The sequence below is a fragment of the Bos grunniens genome, chromosome 20 (assembly GCF_055505025.1).
Source record: "Bos grunniens cultivar Pamir isolate PY7600 chromosome 20, Bosgru_T2T1.0, whole genome shotgun sequence".
Lineage (NCBI taxonomy): Eukaryota > Metazoa > Chordata > Mammalia > Artiodactyla > Bovidae > Bos > Bos grunniens.
The window spans coordinates 70203615-70220054 of NC_141184.1; the positions used below are offsets into that span (position 1 = coordinate 70203615).

Here is a 16440-nt window from a genome sequence, read left to right on the forward strand (position 1 = left end):
AGGAGTCAGACACGATTTAACAACTGAACAACAACATCATCCCTTGTGGTCTTTTCAGAGGTACTGGTTCAGTACCAGGCTTCCCTGGTGGCTCAGTCGGTAAAGAATCCACCTGCGATGGGGGAGAGTAGGTTCGACCCGTGGGTTGGGAGGATCCCCTGGAGGAGGATATGGCAACCCACTGCAGTCTTCTTGCCTGGAGAATCCCCATGGACAGAGGAACCTGGTGGGCTACAGTCCACAGGGTCACACAAAGTCAGATATGACTGAGCAACTAAGCACAGTTCTGTACCAGTCCTATACTGACCTGTATACACCTCATCTCAGAACTGAGGGAGGGTCTACAGAGGCCTTTGGATAAAAAGCAATGCCCATAAAAAAGAAGGTATGACCACTCCTCCGTGAAGCTAAGGTAGAGGGAGCAAGAGCCAGAAACATCACACGTGAACACATGAAGATGAGCCTGGCCCCTTCCAGCCCTACTAGGGACATGTTTGCTGATCTTCCATCCCAGGTATGTCCCGCTTCCACCAGCAGAATCAAGAGACTTGAGAACATTCAGGACTCCCTCTCTTTGGGGAGAAAGGTTAAACACACGAGGTATCTATATCAGGGCCTCAGTCCCATCCTCAGTGTGGTTACCCCATTTCTCAGTCTGCCTGTGGCAGCCTTCACTTGGAATTTCACTCCACTCAGAGCCAGCCCCTTACTTTGTCACCTGCGTAGGTTAATGGACTCTTCAATCCTGTTCGATTTTTCACAGGCTTTAAGGTGAAACTCGTCCTTCTTCGGTCAAGTTCCTCCTGACTGAGAGGCAAATTCAGATCAGCTCATCCCTCTTGGGGGACTGTGAGGAACTTGAGGTGGTCAAGGCTTGCCCTGCTCTCGTCCCCTCCCACCAGCCTTTGAGCAAGCAGGGAAGACCCCTAACTGAAACCCAGCATTTACCCAGTTTGCAGAGCTGAGCAGGGCCAGCCCAGCTCCGCTCAGCTGTCTTCCTTCTGCTTGGTGTGGGCAGCATTTGCAGGTGTCAGAGGCCACTTGGTTCCATCAGCTGGGCATGCAGGAGAGCGACCACACACAGCTGTAGTCTGACAGCAAACGGTTCTCACAGCCTCCCTCCTCTAGCTGCCGTGTCATGAACAAAAGTAATTCCACCCACTGGGAAATCAATAACTACCCACCAACTTCATACTGCAGATCAGATTATAAGGCCTTTACAACTCTACCAGGCTTGTCCCCCAACAGTCTTAAACAGCCCCTCATGATTCACTCTCCTTACCTTCCCAGAAGCAGGCCTAATTACAACATCAGAGTCATCCCTCACTCCCTCCAGCCTGCCTCCACTGTGACTTTCATCTCTGCTCTATGAACCCTGAGGGCCAAAATCTGTCTCCCCAGCTCAACATACACAGACAATTCAGAGATGTCGGAATTCAGCAACTGTAAACATTCTTGTTGGGTATCTTAGAGGGGTGAAAATATAATTAGGCAGTAAATCCTAAAGAAGAAACATACTTTCAGAACTTTATTCTAGATACTCACTTGAAGTCCAAATCAAGCTATTGCTTTTGTCATATTATCCTCTATATTTAACATAAAACATGAAAATGCACTAAACCTATAAGTGAATCCCCTGTAACAAGGTAGAGTTTGTCATTCAGAAACATAGTCAGGGCAGGAAGGGTAGGTTGATGTGTAATTGCTGGAATTTTCAAGATGATGTATGTTTATGTCCAAAAAATGTCACACTGGTTATAAACATAATTTGTAATCTCTACATGAATATATTTCTATCCTTAAACATGTACAGAGATGATTACTGGCACTGTTCTCATGGATATTATGTTCTAATGGAACATCAGAAACTATTTAAGAAGATAATAACTGTCTTAGTTTGGACTCTCCAGAAGCACACTCGGAGATGAGGTTTGGGTGATGGTGATGCACTTATCAGGGGGTGTTCCAGAAGACCCTGGAAGGGAAGCAGGGCAGTGGGACCAGGAAGGAAAGGAGCCAGGGAGGCTGCAAGTCTCACAGAAGGGGGCCTCTGGGGACAGTGCGGGCCACAGGGGTGAAGCAGCTGGAGTATTTAGACATCGGGCATGGGCGGTCCCAGGCACTCTGGCTGTTCTCAGTGTCTGGGCAAAGGGGGCCTGCAGCCAGAGGCCAGCTGGGGAAGGCAGGGCTGGCTATTGGGAGGGAGAGGCCGCCATCATGGCTGCGGGAGACGCGGACAGAGCCCTAAGCACTGATGCCACAGCAAACAGTACCAACAGCCGCCAGCAAGCCAACCGACTGAGTAACCTGAGAAAGCGTCTCGGGGTGCAGGGAAGACTATCCCACGTAGAGCAGTTAAGACAGTCTCTGAAATGGAGAACCTAAGCTGAGACCTGAGGGTGAGAAGGGAACAGCCTACAACCATCTCAGGGAAGACCATTCCCAGCAGAGGAAATGGTGTGTGAAAGTCCTGGGGCAGAAATTTGCTTAATATATTGGAGTAATCACTGGAAATACGTGTGGCCAGATTATGAGAAATGGAAGGCATAATATCAAGGTGTGGATGGGGCCAGGTGCCATCAGGCCCTGTAGCCCATGTAAGCAGTTTGATTACTAGGTGGAGATAAACATACTTTGTTTTTGTATTTTCAGGCTTCTCCAGTGGCTCAGCAGGAAAGAATCCACCTGCAATGCAGGAGATGCAGGAGACATGGGTTCAATCTCTGGGTCAGGAAGATCCTCTGGAGGAGGGTACAGCAACCCACTCCAGTATTTCTGCTGGAAAAATCCCATGGACAGAGGAGCCCGGCAGGTTATGGTCCATGAAACGACTGAGCATGCATTTTCAATAGAGGAAAGGGGCAGGTCTAGAGAGGAGGGCAGGAGAACACCAAAGAGGCATTTCCTAGAGGGGGAAAAGAAGTACAATGTTTATTAAGCCCTTACTGCTCACCAGGCATCCTGTCTATGAAGAAGTATATCATTTTACCTATTTTATGGATGAGGAAACTAAAACTCAGAGAGGCTTAGAAACTTGCCAAATATTGCACAGCCAGTAAGTGGCAAAGCTGGGATTTAAACCTAGAAAATGCGATCTCAGAGCCCATTTTCACATCTACTAAACTACCCTGGTTCATTACAATAGCAGTGAAGGGGAAAGAAGATGAAAACTTGATTCATTTGTAGCTGGAGAGACCAAGGAAAGTGAACAGCCTTAGGTTACAATTCAGAGGCAGAATCGAACTTGCAGATGAGATGTGTAAGCATATGCATTGTGAACATCTGAGTGAGAGAACAATACACTTATTTTAGGGTTTATCAAATTAGGATCTAATCCTGGAGCCCATTTCATTGCCTCAACTAGCAAGTAATGAAAGACTGAGACTCCCACCAACATTTCTCTGAACGTGAGAAGTGGCTACAGAGATGCCCATCATCACACCTTCTGGAAGCTATTAGCGCATAATCAGTGTGTCCTGGCAGGCGACCTCTTTGCGCTTTCCAAGATCATCTACACTGCTACTGCGACCAGCCTCCTCCCAACCAGTATCCTCATTAAACCACAATCTAGCTCCATAGAAAGTGCTTTTAGGATAATAAAAGAGCAGATATGGCCAGTTGAGTAGCAACCCAAAATTTGATTTGCTTCCTAATGTTTAGAATTATTATCTTCATGATGCCACACCAGATGAGACTAGAAGACTGTCTCACCCACCTCCTAACCCTGGCTAATGGAAGGAGAAGCAAATGAAATGCTTGGGGTTGAACCAAGTGGCCTCTACACTGGACAATCCAGGCAGTCTTTAAAGAAGGATTCTCCTCACAGCAATGTGCTCCATTTAAAATTCATGCAAGAGAAGAAATGGGTCAAAGTAGCTTTTTAACTGGGAGGGGCTGGGTCTTACATCCTTTGCCCTCATTTTACTCCAATTCAGTGACAACTGAAATTCAAATCCATTTACAAGCACTTAGGGTACCCATTACAATAGTCAGTGCCACACACAGCCCTCCAGAGCTTATCATCCTTGACCCACTGCCTCTTTCCTGTACCATGCTACACGGAGCATTTAGTCCTTTCACCCCAGCCCTATCTCCCCTGGGGACTCACACAATTTCCTGTCTCCATGAGTTTCAATCTTTACTTAACTGAAACTCTTTCACCTTTCAGACTTTCTGAGTTAAACTGTGGTCACATACTCAAATAGGGTTTTCTCAGCAGTAGGGGTCATATTTTAATAAGGGGTAGAAACCATTTGTCTAGAAATCCAATGAGAATGAAAAGGAGCAGGAGAGTGAAGTACCAGGGATGAGAGCTAGGTTATATATGCTGAACTCCTACTGGGTTCAGGGTACCATATTGGAAAGTTACTTAATCCTGACCAAAACCTCTTCTGTATATGGCATTGTTCCAATTGTACAGATGAGAAAATAGGATCTCTCAGTAGCTTGCTCACAGTAGGATCAGTTAGCTAGTGTGACCCCAACAGAGGCAAGATTTCAAGGCAGACCATCACGTGACTCCAAGGCCAGCACTGTTCCGACTTCACTCACAGACTCATGAGTGCAAATAATTACTCCCAAATTCTAGAGTCCGCAGACTGGAGGCAGACACCCTTTGAATTTGTTAGCTCCCTTAAGCTCGACTGAAACAGAAAGCTCAAGACCCTGGCGAGTTGGTTTGTTTAATGGCTCATTGTTTTGTATGTTTTAGTGAAAGTTACAGTATCTAAGACTAAAAGGACTAAGACAAACAAATCCTAATCCTAGAATCATAGATTTAAATAAAAATGAACATCTATCAACACGGTGATTTAGTCTTAAGTTTAGTCACACACTTCTTTCATATTTTAAAATTCAACCAATCATTAATTCAACTCCAATTGGTTAAGCTTACCCATTTCACTGCAGTTGGCTAGCAGACAGCAATCACAACCTTCAAACCTCACTCGTGTTCCCCAGAAGACAGTGAGAGCCTGGGGTGAGATGGCTAATCTCAGTCAAGTCATGTCTCCTGCAGCTCAGAGCACAATGCCTGTCACACAGTAGGATCCTAGTAAGTGTTAGAAGAATGGATGGGTTTTTGCAGATGTCAGACAGAGAGAGCCCCGTCTGCCTATACCAAGGGCAATTCTCAGAAGCAGAAACCCACTTAGTGTTGGGTTATTTCAATATTCATTATGCTGTGCTGTCCTTGAGGAATGGAGACGGCAGTAGCTGAGGGCTGGAGGAAAGGTGATCAGGAGAACAACGTGTGTGTTTCCTCACCTTCGCCACTTTCCTTGAGCAGCCACTCCTGCAACATCTTCCCATCTTTGACTTCACCACCCGATCTCAAAGGCAGGGATGGGGAAGTGGGCAGAACTCTGGACTGAGGATTCAGAGACCTAGGTCTGCCAGGCTGTGTGATGTCAAATATATCATTCTACCTCTCTCCCTTCAAAAGTGGGGATTAAAATGCCCAGAAGAGGATCTAAATAAAGCACACAAGTTCAGCTGTAGGTATAGGTGTACCTCGCAGACACTGCAGGTGCAGTTTCAGACCGTTGCAATAAATCAAAATGCTGCAAGGAAACAAGTTCCATTTTTTTTTTTTTTGGCTTCCCAGAACACATGAAAGTTATGTTTATACTATACTGTTGTCTTTGGGTTTCCCAGGTGGCGGAGAGATAAAGAATCCACCTGCCAGTACAGGAGACGAGGGTTCGATCCCTGGGTCAGAAAGATCCCCTGGAGGATGAAATGGCAACCCACTCCAGCATCCTTGCCTGGAGAATCCAAGGACAGAGGAGACTGGTGGGCTACAGTCTTTGGGGTCACCAAGAGTTGGACACCACTGAGCAACTGGGCACATACTCTGGTCTATTAAGTGTGCAAAAGCATTATGTCTAAAACAAACATATATCTTCATTTTAAAATGCTTTATTGAAAAAAAAATGCTAACCATCATCTGATAACACAAAGTTACTGTAAACTTTCAATTTGTAAAAAAAAAAAAAGTAATATCTATGAAACACAATAAAGCACAGCACAATAAAATGGGATGTGCCTGTACTAAGTGTAATGAGGCATGGGGATCTGATGCTGTACCTAAGAAGTTTTCAGTCCAGAGCAGGACATATCAAAACTTCAGAAGTTGACATGTATACTTGACAAAACTCTTGGTCCAGGCATATTGGAATAAAATTCTAGTCTTCTGGACTAGAAGCTATTATCTGTACCATTCAAACAAAGTGTGCTTTTGTCTGGAATATCAAGCTCAGAGAATTCAGTCTTGAGAGGAGGGAATGATTTGAAATGATTGGGACATATGCCTCAGATTTTCCTGCTCCCTTTTGTATATGGATGGACTAAAAGAGAGCTCGGGCAAGCTTTCTCTGAACATCCTTTTACATTTCTGCTTGTGACTTAGAATAATAATGCCACTTACCGGCAATCCTCAAGCTACACACGAACAATCCTATATCGCTGTCATCACAAAACTCACAAACACCAAAAAGAACAAAAACCAACAGGATTGTTTGGATCAATATGAGCAGCCAGCATTCCATTTCTGAGACAAGCAAGCTCTGACAGCTTCTTGTTTGCATTTTAAGGCTAACAGAGGGGTCCTTCATTTTCAGAGAATTAAATGAGAAAATTCTCCTGTATTCAAACATTAGCAAAATGGAATGTTGTATGATCGTTTCTAACATCATCGGATTCTCTCCTTCCCTCACCTTTCCCTCAACAGCTCCAGAGGCGAGGAAACTGCAGCCCCTCTCATTTATAGCTCCACACATTTAAAATCTAGTGCTGTGTATCACAAAGGGGAAAAGGACAAACACAATAGCTTTCAAACACGCTGAAGAATAGGACGCAAACTCCAAAGAAAAAGGGGGAAAAAAAGACTGCTATGCCCCCTGCCCAATCAAGAATGGAAACGGGAGGAGTTTCTCCTTCTGGCCACAAGCACTCAGCTAAGAAGGTGGAGAAGAAAGACTGCCCCCAGGAGCAGAGGTTCTCGCCTGCTTCACTTCTCCACTCACGCAGCAGAACCAACAGAAGCCCCCCTGGAAGGCCCGAAGCAAAAGAGTGATTTAAGAAATGAATCACACACTTAGGCCCAAAATTTGAAGGAGAGGACCAAAGAGATCCTGTTTAGATTCTGAAGCCAACAAAGAGGAAATTGGGAAAGTGTGAGAAGGGAGAAAGTAAACAGAATAAATGTCAGTCAGCAACATGTAACAAACTTTCTGTGCAAAGGGAGGACAATAGATGGTCCTCACTCTCAGAGCAGACCCAGCCTCAAAAAGAAAAGAAACAGTCAATCGATGGGAACAGGACAAAAAACACACAGGGTGAGATACACAGTGTTTCCAATTGTGTTCAGTCCCTGCAGATGAATCTAAACTTGTACTCCTGCAAAACTGACAGTATTTTATTTTACGCAGTACTTGTTGATATATTTATTCTTAGTTATATGTACTCCTTCCTGTGTTACCTAGTTCCAAAGAGATACAAAAAGGAGATGACACGCCAATATAAAAGGTAACATAAGAGCTCCAGTTGCCAATAAAATGTAGTTCCTCACTTGTGTGATAAACTATCAGGACAATGATGGAAACCATCCGAGTTCTAGAGTGTGTAAATCACTGAGGTAGAAAAGAACCAACGCCTTGGGAGAAACACAGCCTTTTCTGGCAGTATATTTTTCAAGAGATTTTTTTTTTTTGTATTTTGAGTTTTAATATGAAATGCTCTACTTTAAGTTTAGAAGTGATTACCTGCTTTTGATATCAAATTGTGGAATTCTAAAAAGAGCCTGAGCAAAGCTAACTGTTTCATTTGATTACTGGATGTGCTCACATAAAACATGGAAACAGTGAGTGGAGGAGGGTTCATGACTGCATGCTTGTCCTTACATGGCACCTTCACTTATTAATTCTTTTTATCTGTATGGATATTTATGGAGTGCCCAGCAAATGTCAAGCATCATATGTAGCACAGGTGTAAAGGACCAGGACATAATGGCAAAGAAGGAAGTGGCCAGATTCAAGGCATATATGGGAGATATTCAAAGGCCTTAGCGATTGACTTGAAAGTAAAAAATGAGGCACAAGAAGGTCTGAAGGCTAACTCCCAACGACTGGCAGAAAAACAATGGAAGGGGAGAAGGTTTTCATGAACAGAATGAATGTAGTCTTGGAAATGTTGAGTTGAGAACCCGTAAGACATTCAAATGAAGATGTCAAAGGGACAAGGTCTGAAAATGATTTCATATAAATGGCAAGCATGAATTCAACTATATTAAAGACACATTGTACGTGGCCTCCTCCCATAAATATTTTCAATAAGCTATTAGAGTACCTTTAGCAGAGAACAGCTTATTAAAGTTTATTTGGTGATGGTTGTGAAGACCACAATGAAATGTAAAGAAAGGAAAAGGAGGGGAAAGAAAATACAGAAGACAAGGAAGAAAATAAGGAAAAGGAACTGGGGTCTAAACAGGGACTGACTGGGGATATGTGAATATAGGAAGTTGGGACAAGGGAGGTTAGAGGGGCTTAGAAGCATGAGGGGTTCTCACTTGAAGTTTTTAGCTCATTGCAAAGACAAGGTTTAGGCAGTCTAAAGATGGATAGGCAGCCATTCTGCCCTGGTGATCTGGGCAGTACACTTGTCAACACTGTCAACTTTACCAAATAGAGCCAGTTGAGTAGAAACTGGAGGGCAGCGTTTGTGGGAACAACAGTCGAGGTCTATCTCTAGAGCACCTGCAGCTCAGCGGGCTGCTGAAACTGGGGTGGGGCAGCGGCGAAGGCCCGGCCCTCTCCCTGAGGGCCCTCCTGTGAGAGCGCCATGCACAGCCTGCTGGCCCGAGACAGGGCGAAGGGGCAGATGGGCTGTGAAGAGGAGGGGTGGGGAGAACTGTCGGACGCGAAGGAGTCTTTATCTCATTCCTCCAACACAGTCAGGACCAGGCCACACCATAAGCTGGAGTAGACCAAGGATCTCAGTTCCTATCTGTGTGAACTTGGACAAGGTATTTAATCTCTCTAAATCTTTGTGGTTTTGTCTGTAAAGTAGAGATAATAGAAGCACATCTGTCACAAGCCTGTGAGAATGAAATGAGTACGTAAAGTACTTAGAGCAGCCACTGGACCCGTGGAAAGCACCATGCAAGTGGAAGCTTGGGACTCCCTTTAAGTCCAATGGTGAAGAATCCTTGTTTCTACTGCAGTAGGCCCATGTTAGATCTCTGGTGGGGGAACTAAGATCCCACATACCCTGTGATGTAGCCAATAAAAAGAAGCTATTATTATTAATTTTTAAAAATAAGAATACGTAACTTTCTGGGTAATGGAAATATGCTTTATCTTGACATGGAGGGTGATTGCACGGGTGTTTACAAATAAAAAAAAATTCACTGAGCTGTACACTTCAGACTTGTACATTGTACTATATGTAAATTATACCAAATTGTAAAATATTTGTGCTATCAGGTAGGTATTCTTATTTGACCTGTTTGATAGATACTGAGGCTTACTGCCTAAGATCCTGCCCCAGGTCTCACTCTTAGGCGTTCACACTCCAGAGGCTCTGCTCTTAAAGCCTGGGCTTGGGTTCTCATGTAGTCTGAGCACTGGTCCTCTGTCAGGCTCAATAATGCAGTTACCAAAGCTGCTGGAACCTCCTGCATGGAGCGGGAGCAGTTCTCTCCTCCTCTCTCCCGTTCTCTCTCCCTCCTTCCGCACGCTCCTCACATCAGTTCAGTTCCATTGCCTCGTTAACTATTCAAACCAAGATCCACACCAGGTAACTGGGGAGCGAAGAAGTATACAGCCCAGCAGGGGAACACCCAGCAGAAGACTGGCAGCGATTCAGGGCTGAAGCCAACAGGCATCAGCTCTCCAAACTCCTCCAGGGTACAAGCCGCCCCGCTGGGACCTAAAGTGCACCCACTCCAAGTATGTGTGCCGTTCTCGCCAAGACAAAGAGCACCAGGCAAGGAAGACTGAGTGATCATAATTTATGAGGTGCTGTAGAAATTAATTTTGTATGCCTCCTCCATTAGCAGTGTGTCTGAATTAACTTTAATATGCAAGTTATCATGTTAATCTTTGATACTAAAAAAGAATGTGTCATCATTAACCCTCCTAGCCCTGAATTTAGCAATGCAGTCTTTTTATTAGCCCTAATAGAAGTAGCATATTTCTTGGCATCTGAATACCCTACCTCTCTGTATGCAGTTCTACCAGTCACTCTGTAAAATCCCTGCTGATTCAGAAGCCCATTTCTCAAACATTTGACTCTAACTGCCCATAAGTCACCAGAAGTTGACTCCACCTTCCTTTCTTTTTTTTTCAGATTCTTCTAAACGAGAATAAATTTTCTGCTGAAGGAGCATTCCACAAAAAGCACATAAAGGCCAGTAGAAGGAGGCCCACAGCACAGGGGGACACTCAGTTCCTGTGATATTGATGAAGGGAGAGCTCATGTCAGGCTAGGAGTAACTCGTCTTCTGAACTCCAGCATCTCTGGGGGAATAAATTACAGAAGCAGGAACTTTTGTTTCAGGGAACAGGAAATAAATTAGGCAATATTAGAAGATCAGCTGTCAAAAACAACAGGAAAATCACCCGATGAGTGTAACCTAGTACCTCTTTGTCTCCATGTATTCACTTCGTATAGGCAAATTATAAGTGAAAGCTACCCATATCTCCATTTGATGAATAACTTTAATATTCCTATTCTATTCATCTCACACATTCTACCCTTTAAAATGTGATAATAGTGGGAAAACACTTCATAAATTTCATTTTGCCACCTTTCTCTTTTATTCACACACGTTCATTGAACAGCAAGGTAATCAGAAATTAAAGAACTTTTTAGAAGGGAAAACGAGACAAGGAGGAGGTCTAAAACAGAATTTTAAAATAGGACATCAGTCCCTGAAAAATTAAACCAGTTTATATTTTCAACAAATGTAAGAGAATATACGGTTTATAATTAAAAATATACACAAAAAAATATACATGCGCATGTGTGCTAAGTTGCTTCAGTCGTGTCCAACTCTTTGCTACAGTCTGTGGACTGTAGCCCGCCAGGCTCCTCTGTCCATGGGGTTCTCCAGGCAAGAACACTGGAGTGGGTTGCCGTGCCCTCCTCCAGGGCACCTTCCTGACTCAGGGATCCAACCCGCATGTCTTGTCTCTCCTTCACTGGCATGTGGGTTCTTTACCACTAGTGCCACTTGGAAAGCCCCAAATCCACACATGCTGAAACCAAACTGGCTACCAGGGCAACTTTCTGGCTTGCAGGAAACTTATCAATAATGAGATCTTCAATATATCTCTGGTATATGGGTAGTTTTTATGTTCTCCTTTTCAATCCAATAATTGTTTTTCTGGCTGCTACATGGAAAAGACATGACATGAATAAGAAGGAAGCTGGGATTCAGCTGCATCTCTCCTCAAAAGGCTCACGGCATTCTAAAGGACAGAATCAAATATTTCCCAAGCTTTAGTTAACCAGTATTTTTGACAATGTGAAACCTACCCTGTAACTGCTCATAATTTATAGCCTATGCTGTTGTTTACTTAATCTTTTTCATAAAGTAGGTCCATTCTAATCTATTTATATTTATTTTAAAAGAAGTTTTTGGTATTTCAAATGGAAAACCAGTATTGCTTCCCGTAGATAGAAGGTAAGGTGACAATCAATACTAGGAAAACAAAACACTTTTATTAAATTCTAAGAGGCACTTAAACCTGAGGTCTGTTCCCTCTGTGCTATCAAAGGAGATTAGCAGAGAAAGACTAAAGACGAAAAAGCAAAGGTATACAATCCTTGGCATAATCAGAAAGATTGAAAGGGACTTGAGAAAGAACAAATGATCTGCTTCTGTGACACGGTACTTTATCTGTGCATACTTAAAACTACCCTTCATGCGGAGGAAAATAATTTAGCATGCAGTGTGATACATATCACACTTTGAGAAACAGAAGTAAAAAGAAAGAAATCAAAATCAGATCCAAGGCTTTCCATTTCTGCAACTAGCCCACGTGTGACTTTGAGCAGGTCATGTCTACTTTCTGGATCACTTTCCTTAGCTGTAAAATAAGGCGGTTGAAACAGGCAGTCTCTCCAAGGAGCCATTCAACTCTACACGTCTGTATTTTATGAAACTTTTAAACAGGTTCTAGAATATTTCCTCATCATCTAAAATATATGGTTGTTAATTGCATTTAGCCTATTATCTGCAAATATTACCTAAAAGAGATAGCAAAGATTTGAAAAGATCAGCTGCTTTGGGGCGAAACAGCCTTTTGAAGCTGTTGTGTTGAAAGAAATCGATAAAATCGACTGCAATCCAAGCACAACTGAAGCTGACTGTCCAGGATATAAACCCGTGCTTTCCTCAGCTTTGGAAGCCAGTGGCAAAGCATTGCCTTTAAACTGGCCTTTCAACCCATCACGTAATCATTTGCCTGGCTCAAGTGGTACTGTATGCCAAGTGAGTCAAAAAGGGTGCTGATTCAAAACACCAGCTTTATTCATGGTAGACTGAGGGGGATGGAAAACAGATCAGTAGTTAAACACCAGCTTGGTAACTGTAAGCTTCTTCTTATTAACAAGATCTGGTGTAGTAAAGGAAGTTTCTCCATCTGTAAAAGAATGACAATCACCTACTTTATAATATTTCCATAAGAAATTACACAAAGTTTGACTATTATCATAATTATGGTAGTACATATGTTTAACCTGTTTCTCATAGTCTTTTTCCTGTCTTGATATTCTGTAAAAATCAATTAAAGCAACATTTTAGTTTTTAATGCCCTACTTGGCTCCAACTCTGAACTGATAATAGTGAAAATGAATATAATAATTATAAATGAACAATTTATGAAAATAATAATTATATTAAGTTTAAGCTATCATTTAGGGAATATTGTCTGTCATCCAGGAACTGTACTAAGCATTATTTAATTTAAAATTCACACCAATCTGATTATTATCCCCATTTTATAGATAAACTGAGAACCAAAGAAGCGATGTGACCCTTCCAAAGTCACTGATGGAGACAACTCAGAGATTATGAAATTGCACAGTGTCTCTCTAGATCTTGACAAGCCTTTGGTGAGGAGATCATCCAAGAAGTCTTTTTTATACACTTGGGGTCAAAAGCAAATCATAATAAATAAATAAATCAGAGATTAGCAAAATTTAGTTTAACAAATTGAGAAAGGCTGAATATTCACAATTCTGAAGCTCTCATGTTTCTTATGGTTTTTAAAATAATTTTTTAGATTTTGTAAAAAACAAGAAAGACTTGAACATCATTTAGCTCTCCTTTCAAGTCCCACAGCACTTGGCTTATATCTCCACTATGGAATGTTCATCTTACATTTAAACAGAGTGCCTCATTTTGTAAATGAAGGCAAGCTCCTTGAGGAAATCACCATATTTTTTACCAACTTTGTATTTTCTAAATGGGTTTCCAATGTTTTGTTTATAGCAGAGGATCAATAAATATTTATTGAATTGGAAAACCTGTTCTCAACACTGCCTCTCTGTTAAAAAGGTGGCCTCATCTATTCTGTATGAATTTGAGATGTCAGAGGGGCAAAGATACGGGTACTGAGGTGAAAGCAAAGACATGGATTAAAGATTAAGGTTGCCATTTGTAAGCATCGGAATGCCACGGAGCCACAGAGTGGATGAATTCCCCTAGGCAAGAGCGGGCAGAGCAGAGCTGGAAGAGAGCTGAGAACCAGAGCCCTGAGAGTGGTTGTTGAATGAACTGAACCTGCTCCAGGGCAGTTCTCCTCCTTCTCTCTTGGGCCCCTCATTCCCGACCCTCTCAGGCATGGAAAGAAGCACGTGAAGCCGTGCACCCCTACAACAGTGTGCGCTTCGAGAATGCTCCCGTTTCCCAGGGCCAACCAGGAGACAGAAACGGTGCAGGGCTCCCGGCATCACCCCCTAAGTGGGTGACAGAGGAAGAAAGGAGTGACTGACCAGATTCAGGCACGGGAACTGAAACCCCGTAACAAGCCCGGCCACAAGGAAGGAGCCTGGAGGCCAGAGTTGGTCTCTCCCTGGGAACAAGAGCAAGAAAACCATCTCTCCTGCTCCACTCCACAAACGCCAGGGTCCATCTCTTGATGTACATATGGCCCAGATTTCCTGATGAATAAGGAAGAGGGAACAACAACACATCTCACGCTCATAGAATTATTTTATCCTTTTCCTGCTGAACCACTGTATGAACCACTTTGCTGTTCTCAGACTGGTCCCACCATCTATCAAGATTTATAACTCACTATAGGCCTCCGAAAGAGCAAAGATTTTCCTAAGAGATACCTGGGCCCTGCTTTCTCGGCACAGGCCTCCAGAAGATAGCAGAGTGCTATAGTAAACCTCTTGCTACCTGGACTGTAATTGATTTTTAAACCTGCACCTGCAATCAGAGGAGAGCCCAGAATACCGATAAACCAAACCAAAGAAAACCAAGCCTCCCACTGCACCCTTCAGTTCAGTTCAGTTCAGTCGCTCAGTCGTGTCCGACTCTTTGCGACCCCATGAATCACAGCACGCCAGGCCTCCCTGTCCATCACCACCTCCCAGAGTTCACTCAGACTCACGTCCATCGAGTCAGTGATGCCATCCAGCCATCTCATCCTCTGTCGTCCCCTTCTCCTCCTGCCCCCAATCCCTCCCAGCATCAGAGTCTTTTCCAATGAGTTAACTCTTCACGTGAGGTGGCCAAAGTACTGGAGTTTCAGCTTTAGCATCATTCCTTCCAAAGAAATCCCAGGGCTGATCTCCTTCAGAATGGACTGATTGGATCTCCTTGCAGTCCAAGGGACTCTCAAGAGCCTTCTCCAACACCACAGTTCAAAAGCATTAATTCTTTGGTGCTCAGCTTTCTTCACAGTCCAACTCTCACATCCATACATGACCACAGGAAAAACCATAGCCTTAACTAGACGGACCTTTGTTGGCAAAGTAATGTCTCTGCTTTTGAATATGCTATCTAGGTTGGTCATAACTTTTCCTTCAAGGAGTAAGCGTCTTTTAATTTCATGGCTGCAGTCACCATCTGCAGTGATTTTGGAGCACAAAAAAATAAAGTCTGACACTGTTTCCACTGTTTCCCCATCCACTTCCCATGAAGTGATGGGACTGCACCCTCAGGTTCTGGCAAATCAGGGACACGGGCAGGGGCAAGCCTGGCAAAAAGCAATCTTCTTAGACCCATAGAAATATTTGCATGGAGAGAAAAATTCAACTGAGTAATTGGATTGCTCCCTCCTTCTCCAGGGGTTCAGAAGACTGGTAAGGCCCAGGTCCCTCTAGCCAGGAAACACAGAGCCAGTTCAGATAAACCTCTCAGTGTCAGGCCATGGATTCACTATGGCCTGTGTGGGCAATACACCGCCCAGAATACATCTGAACACAAGGAGTTCATCCGTGTCATTCATGTCAGGCTGACACCAGGACCCTCAAAACCCCAGGATAACTAAATGCTTTCTAAGTAGTTAGTCGTACTTGAAGTTGCTGCCACTTTTCCCATGCTGTTCTATCAAGACAGACTCACCCACTATCAGAGATGGACAGGATGTTAGAGATTCAACTCTCTAATGATACACATGAGAAATGGAGGCTGGAGAGGGTAAGTGGTTTGTCCAAGGTCATGTAGGTCATGGGTAGCTTTCCTGGACTAGAGTTTAAATCTTCCAACTCGTATTACAGTGCTTCCTCCAATAAACTATGTTATCTACCTTCCTTAAGGCTCCTTTGCCCTTTAAACACTTACTGAGCACCTACTAGGTGCCAATTATTTGGAATGGAGAAAACACTCTTTACCTGAGCTCCAGAAGGCTGTACTAAGCAAATACAAGGAAAATCTGAGAAGTGTCAGAAGGAGGAGGGTCTCTCAGATCCAGAACATGGGGATTCTCATTGCATTTGTTTGACTTGTGATAAGCTAAGTGTGAACTAGTAAGAAATCCCCTATGTGGGCAGAAGCTTGCCAGCGTACCAGGCCCAAAGGCACTCTGAGAATGAATGTGTCTGACTTTTTGTGACCCCATGGACTATACAGTCCATGGAATTCTGCAGGCTAGAATGCCTTCTCCAGGGGATCTTCCCAACCAAGGGATCAAACCCAGGTCTCCCCCATTGCAGGCAGATTCTTTACCAACTGAGTTATCAAGGAAGTCAAAGGTACTGTGAAATGAAGTGAAGTGAAAGTCGCTCAGTCGTGTCCGACTCTTGGCGACCCCATGGACTACAGAGTCCATGGAATTCTCCAGGCCAGAATACTGGAGTGGGTAGCCTTTCCCTTCTCCAGGGGATCTTCCCAACCCGGGGATCAAACCCAGGTCTCCCGCATTGCAGGCAGGTTCTTTGCCAGCTGAGCCACAACAGAAGCCCAGATGCCATTACAGTAGA

At 43.6% G+C, this 16440-nt stretch overlaps 1 protein-coding gene across 4 annotated transcripts in view; it reads right to left on the reverse strand.

Annotated features, from left to right (window-relative positions):
• DOCK2 (dedicator of cytokinesis 2) overlaps positions 1 to 16440 on the reverse strand; it is a 458684-nt gene that overhangs the window by 294120 nt on the left and 148124 nt on the right. The window lies entirely within an intron of this gene.